This window comes from Alosa alosa, chromosome 20, assembly GCF_017589495.1.
Source record: "Alosa alosa isolate M-15738 ecotype Scorff River chromosome 20, AALO_Geno_1.1, whole genome shotgun sequence".
NCBI classification, from domain to species: Eukaryota; Metazoa; Chordata; class Actinopteri; order Clupeiformes; family Clupeidae; genus Alosa; species Alosa alosa.
In genome coordinates this window covers 5,782,006-5,789,006 of record NC_063208.1, presented here as the reverse complement: position 1 = coordinate 5,789,006, position 7,001 = coordinate 5,782,006, and the positions used below count along the sequence as shown (strand labels likewise).

At 47.9% G+C, this 7,001-nt stretch overlaps 1 protein-coding gene across 1 annotated transcript in view; it reads right to left on the bottom strand.

Annotated features, from left to right (window-relative positions):
• Positions 1-6,370, bottom strand: part of adgrb2 (adhesion G protein-coupled receptor B2) — a 345,858-nt gene extending 339,488 nt beyond the window's left edge. Inside the window, 1 exon segment of the mRNA XM_048230149.1 lies at positions 5,643-6,370. The gene's annotated coding sequence lies outside the window, so the exon portion shown is untranslated.
• Positions 6,371-7,001: the final 631 nt, after the last annotated feature.

Here is a 7,001-nt window from a genome sequence, read left to right as displayed (position 1 = left end):
ACACACACACACACACACACGCAGGGCTTCCCTGGTGACAAGGGAGTTTCCTCATAAATACCTCCATAATGGTTCTCAGTACATATTTCACCCAAGCCACTTAAGATGAAGCCATTGAGGTTAAGCCCTCGGAGTGCAGATTTGTGCTGCCATGAGAGAGCATCAGCACCTACTGCACTGAATCCTCTAAGGGTCTCTCCAGATCTTAAAAGTGTGATATAGGCTCGCCCACTTGCTCTACACCTACCAACATGGACTTCTCTTGAGAACCAGTGTTCCGAGACGGGAGTGTCCTGATATGACCCCCTCGGCTGTAAATCTGCATGCCTGGTGCAAAGACGGGTTTATTGCCGAAGGGCATCTGTCTTTGAAATCTGCTTTTCGGCCGCTGTTTGCAGAAGGTGGAGGTAGCCTGGAAATGGGCAGAAAATTGGCCTAAGTGAAAGGGGACATATTAATTGCCTCCCCCTCTTTCTATCTATTTCTTTATCTCTATCTATCTCTCCATTTCCTGCAACCTCATCCTCTCCCTTCATCTCTTCTCCTCCTTCTCTCTCTTTCCTTTTCTCTCTTGTTCTCTCTCTCTCTCTCTCTCTCTCTCTCTCTCTGTCTTTCTATCTACTGTATCTGTCCATCTCTATCTGTTTTGCTTTCCCACTTTCTTCCATCATCTCACCTGCTTTCTCTCTTCCTTTTCCTCTTCCTCTTGCTATCTCTCTTCTTTCTCCTGTTTTTCTCTCATACTCATCATCTTCTAATCTCTCTCTCTCTCTCTCTCTCTCTATCTCTATCTCTCTCTATCTCCCTGTTTGAAGTTGCCTGATACCTTTTTTTTTCATGCTGCGGGAGCCTCCTCTCCCTTCTCCTGAATGGCCACATTTGCATGCATAGTTCTGTCTGCAGTCTAAACTAATTAGGGCCAGTGAATGGGGACCCAGTGGAGGCGTGGGGCACACAGCCTTTCCTGGTGAATACATTAGACCTCTGCTCCCTCCCTCCCCTCCCTCCCTCTCCTCTCCTCTCCTCCTCTCTTCCTCTCCTCTCCTCTCTTCTCCCATCTCCTCTCCTCGTTCCTCTCCTCTCTTCTCCTCTCCTTTCTTCTCCTCCCTTGTCTTCTGCTCTCCTCTCCTCTTTTTCCTCTCCTCTCCTCCCCTGTCTTTCCTCTCTTCTCCTCTCTGCCTCTCTTCTCCTCTCTGCCTCTCTTCTCTCCTCTGTTCCTCTCCTATTCTCTACTCCCCTCCCTCTCCTCTCTTCTCCTCCCCTCTCATCTCTTTTCCTCTCCTCTCCTCTCCTCTCTTCCTCTCTTCTCCCATCTCCTCTCCTCGTTCCTCTCCTCTCTTCTCCTCTCCTTTCTTCTCCTCCCTTGTCTTCTGCTCTCCTTTCCTCTCCTCTCCTCTCTTCTCCTCCCCTGTCCTCTCTTCTCCTCTCTTCCTATCCTCTCCTCTCCTCCCCTGTCCTCTCTTCTCCTCTCTTCCTCTACTCTCCTCTCTTCTCCTCCCCTGTCCTCTCCTCTCCTCTCCCCTACCCTCTAGCAGAGGAGGGATGAAGGGGGGCCATCAAAAGTGGATGTTGCCCCAGATTCTCAAGGGGTGTGTAAGTGTGTGGGTGTGTGTGTGTGTGTGTGAGAGCTCACTAAAACACTAAAAACATAACACACACAAAAGAGGAATCAATACAATAAGCAGCATTTTAAAATTCTCTCTCTCTCTTTCTCTCTCTCATTCTCCCTCTCTTTCTCTCTTTCTCTCATCCTCCCTCTCTTTCTCTCTCTCAGTCTCCCTCTCTTTCTCTCATCCTCCCTCTCTTTCTCTCTCTCATCCTCCCTCTCTTTCTCTCTTTCTCTCTCTCATCCTCTCTTTCTTTCTCTCTCCTTGTCTCTCGGCCGAGTGTGATGAAAACACATTACATAAAAGCTAACAGTGCTGCTGGGCAGCCAGACTGGACCCACCGCAGTCCTGTAGGGGACGAGATGACAGCAGCAAATGGCTTTGTGGGGAGTAAGGCAGAAAGGACAACCACACACATACACACACACCACACACACACACACACACACACACACACACACACACACACACACACACACACCACACACACACACACACACACACACACACACACACACACACACACACACACACACACACTCTCTCTCACACACGCACACACACACACTATCTCTCTCTCACACACACACACATACACACACACACACAAACCAAGCCAACCCAAACCTTTCTGAGGGCTTTGTGTCGTCACAAAAATATTGGCTCCACACCAGAACTACTCAAGCCCATGTTGTCAGATGATTCATTTGTGACAGACTCATTTTTGTTACACATTAAATCAATAGATTTTTTGAATAAATACACTGTTCCAGATAAGCACTTTTTGCTCACGCCAGCTGCCAAAAGGGGTGATTAATTTCCTTTATGGCGTGTTGCTGAAAGTCCTGTTCATGTCTGCTACTTTCAAACAATTCTGAGAGTGGATTTGATGAGTACCACACACCAAGATGGCACGCAGCAAAGCAAAGGATGCCAAGTGCCAGTCCGCCCTAGTGACTGCAACATATGTGACTACATACAGACACACACACACACACACACCGATAAACCACATGCACTAACCCAAGACACAGACAGACATGCAGCAAACCTCTCTCTTTCTCTCTTTCTCTCTCTCTCTCTCTCTCTCTCTCACACACACACACACACATGAGCACAGGTTGAGGCTGAGGTGGGATAACAGAGGGGTGCGTTGACAGGTGTGATGGAAGAGGACGGAAGAAAAGAGAGAGGAAGGGACAGGAAATGCGGAGATGGGAGAGGAGGAGAGGAGAGGAGGAGGAGAGGAGAGGGAGGAGAGGAGGAGAGGAGAAGAGAAGAGGAGGAGGAGAGGAGAGGTGGAGGAGAGGGGAGAAGAGAAGAGGAGAGGAGGGGAGAGGAGAGGAGAGGAGGAGAGAAGAGAAGAGAGAGGAGGGGAAGAGGAGAGGGAGAAGAGGAGAGGAGGGAGAGGAGAGGAGGGGAGGGAGGAGATGGGAGAGAGGAGAGAGGAGAAGATCGGAGAGAAGGGGAGAGGAGAGGAGAGAGAGAGAGGAGAGGAGAGGGGGAGGAGAGGAGAGGAGAGGAGAGGGGAGAAGAGAGGAGGAGAGGAGAGAAGAGAGGAGGAGAGGAGAGGGAGGAGAGGAGAGGAGGAGAGAGGATATGAGAGGAGAGGAGAGAGGTGAAGAGCAGAGAGGAGGGAGAGGAGAGGAGAAGAGGAGAGACGAGGAGAGGAGAGAGGTGAAGAGCGGAGAGGAGAGAGAGGTGAAGAGCAGAGAGGAGAGAGGTGAAGAGCAGAGAGGAGGGGAGAGAGGAGGAGAGGCCCGTGCGGCAGAGGCTCATCTGAGGGGTCTGGAGCTCGTTTGTCAGCCGGCGTTACTCAACCTGCCTCACGCCGACCGGCTGATGCAAGCTGACAGCGTTTGTGGGAATTAAAATATCACTCGTTATGCTGCTGCTCCTACATGACGTATCATATTTACTACAAGCTGCCACGCAAATGCCACGATGGGCTCTGACATGTGGAGAGAGAGAGAGAGAGAGAGAGAGAGAGAGAGATGAGGGAAGAGGTGTTTTCAAAAACAATGAAGTAGACACTGGTCACTCAAGCAGGCAAGGCCAAGCTGTTCTCTGACTCCTGGTCCATATGCATCTCTCTCTCTCTCTCTCTCCTCTCTCTCTCTGTTGCCCATTGTGTAGAGGAGGCCTCCATGGTCGATCTAGAGTGCTAATCCGGTGTGGTTCTGGACCCGATGCAGCACGGCACGGCACGGCACGGCACTGATGCGTGCCGTTGTTAGTTGCTATTGGGAGAAACGACGAGGTGCATTAATCTCCTTTAACGGTCTCTGCAGCACACGAGGAGCCAGCGATCTCCCTCCAGCTGCTAGGCGGGCAACAGATGCATTAGTGGAATCTCTCCTGTCAGTGTGAGTGTGTGTGAGTGTGTCTGTGTGTGTGTGTGTGTGTGTGTGTGTGTGTGTGTGAGCGCTCCTGTGTGAGAGCATGTAGGAATAGGAGACGGCAGAAATTGACATTTCTCCTTGAGGGACACTTACGAGCAAAAGCCTGCTAAGGCAATTATTCAAAGCATCCTTTTCAGGAGACGTAGAAGTCCCTGTCTGTCCGATAATACCATTTTATACAACACCTCAGGTTCATGCCGTGCTTAAATGTCTGAACGTGCCCTCATAAAAGGACAAGCCCTATAGGCTCGCTAAGCAGGCTAATTTCCATGTAAATCCCGAAGAGAGAAACAAAAACCCTAATGAATGAGGCACTATTCCAAATCTAGTCGCCTTACGTGCATTCAATAGAAATCGATGTTACGTCAGACCCGGTAAGGACTGTGCCAAACTCAGTGGCTTGCAATAATGAGACCTGTTCACGGAGCTGTCTACTCGATTTGTTTTTTTTGTTTTTTATCTTTGAGCTTAAACAAATAAAAACGCGTCGGAAGAACTGGACTTGTATCCCCATAGATTAATCCATCTTTTTCTTCCTAATGCACTTACGAACAGTAGTAACCACTGTGAATAAAACTGGTCCAGCGACAAGCAAGCTCAACAGATGGATCAGCTCCGAACCTCCTCACTGTCCGTGGGCTGACTTAGATCACGAGCACAACCTGCGAGCGACTAGAGATCACATCGAAGCCGCAATAACACGGAGAATTAAGGTGAATGACAAACGTGCAACCCAAGTCAGACACTGCTCGATATTTCAAAATTATATTAAACCGCGGTCAGGAATGACTACAGCGGGCGCCAAAACGCAGTTTTATCACCTTGAGATGATGCTATGCTTTTTTGTTGCGGCGCTCCAGCAACTGCTTGCATCCCACGGAGGCAAGAAACACATTTCCAACAATATCATGTATAGTATATGAGCTAACGCTCCACCGTACACTTGCACTAACCAAATATTTGGCGTTCAAAGGCCCGCGCGATATCACTAGTTTATGTATGCCTCCGGGATCATCTTATTCTCTCTGCACGGCTCCCTTATGCGCTTAGGACATGTACCAACCTGAGCGCGTCGAAATGAATGACTTCTCTGTGCACATTTTGGGAAACAGGCACTGGATTCCCTCTAGCCCGTTCGGCTTCATGAAAAGGTGGTGTTTTTTTCTCTCCCTTTTCCACTGCGCAAAGTTCCTTGCAGAGGGAAATTTCGAGAGCTTTAGGAAACGTTATGCTGAATTTTCGAATCGACGAAGGAGCAATGCCGCCAAAGATAATGAGAGAAAATGCTCTGCTGGCTCCTAAGGGGGAATACATATGTATTTTATTTGCATTTGGTGTAACCGCGGCGCAGCGGGCTACTTTGGTTCAGGTTCACGGCACACGGTTCACAGTGATGACATCCCCGCGGCTGACAGCAACCTCACTTGCTGATAGTGAAAGATTACCGGCTAACTTTAAACACTATCAGAGTCTATAAATACACCGCTAGCGAAATGTTATACATTTGGCTTACTGATCGATTTAACCAGTATGTATTTTCCTAGTACATCTCGGGCTACCCTCCATTAAAAAAAAATATCTAAACACAGCGTTGGCGTAGTCTGGCTTGAAATGAGAAATATTAGAAACATACCTGATCTCGGTCAGCAGTAGTTATTCAGTATTCCTAGATTGGTTTGGAAGGTACAGATGAAGTTTGCCATCCATGACACGTCTCAGATTGGGAGATTGAATATCATTCAACGGTGCAGCGCTTTTAGTCTTCGCACAATCTACCTTTCCGACAGATCAGACCGCAGTTGTCGGAAGGAGCAGCAACGAAAACATATAAAATGGTAGGTGGAAAACAAACAACACACAAATTACAACAACAGAAACAAACTGAACAAATAATGAGAGAAAAGAAATAGATGTAATTGGAAATACAAATGAAATATTAACACATAAAGGGGGAAACAAACTAAAGGGACGAAATACTGGCGAAGAGAGGTCCACTTTGCGTTCACACTCAGTGCAAATGGTGTGTGGTTATTCCAGGCTGGTTCTCCATCCCGATACACTGTATTCCAAATACGTTAAAGAACGCTCCCTGAGACAGCTGCATGGGGTGTCATAATTCCGAGCTTTCGCTTTTCTCCGCGGCTTCAACAAATAGTGGCATCACTTAACGTCGGCCAGCGGACCGTGGGCACGACTCGATTTTTCTCCGTCTCCAGCCGTTTGCGATTCAGAGGAGAGTGTTTCGACAGTTCTCTCTTCCCCCCTTGCACCGGCATTGAAGGTATCCACAGGCAAGCACACACGCGCTGGCATCTGGTTCCCCGCATTCGCTCGCGCAGACACAGAGGCGCGCGCTGGGTTCTCGCGGGGGACTAGGATGCGCGTTCCATTTTACTGACGTCAGCGGGCGCTGCTCCTAAAAAGAGCAAAATTGGTGAGTTAAGCTACAGCCCCCCTCCCCTGAATTACCACAAACTAATATGCAATAAACACTATCTTCTTTTTTAGAGGATATAAATAGACATAATAACAGTCTAAACGATGGTCTCTAAGAGAACTGTTAGCTATATCATAGGGCAGCCAGGAACTGTAGTCTTTCCTTTCCCAGCTTCACAAGGTAAGTAATGGTTGTAATAATGCGATGAGCAACAGTGGGCACCACGCATGCGAGGTTAATCCAAATGAATCAGTTCCTTAACTCTGTTTGATATCATATGAATGGGACATAATAAACCACGATAGTTAGGGAGGAATTGGAGATCTGTGGCAGGATGGGATCTATCCAAAGGGCATGGCTATGAAAAGATCAAGGCAGAAGGAAGAGGTTCAGTTTCCAAAGCTGATCACACACTTTCACCTTTTGAAAAATAAGATAGCTAAAAGCCACAAGGATCTTAAGATGTTGGTTTCTCCTGATGGTTTCCTGTTGAGCAACACTGAAATTATTTCACAAAAGAATGTATAATATATTATTTTTTTGTGAATAATTAGC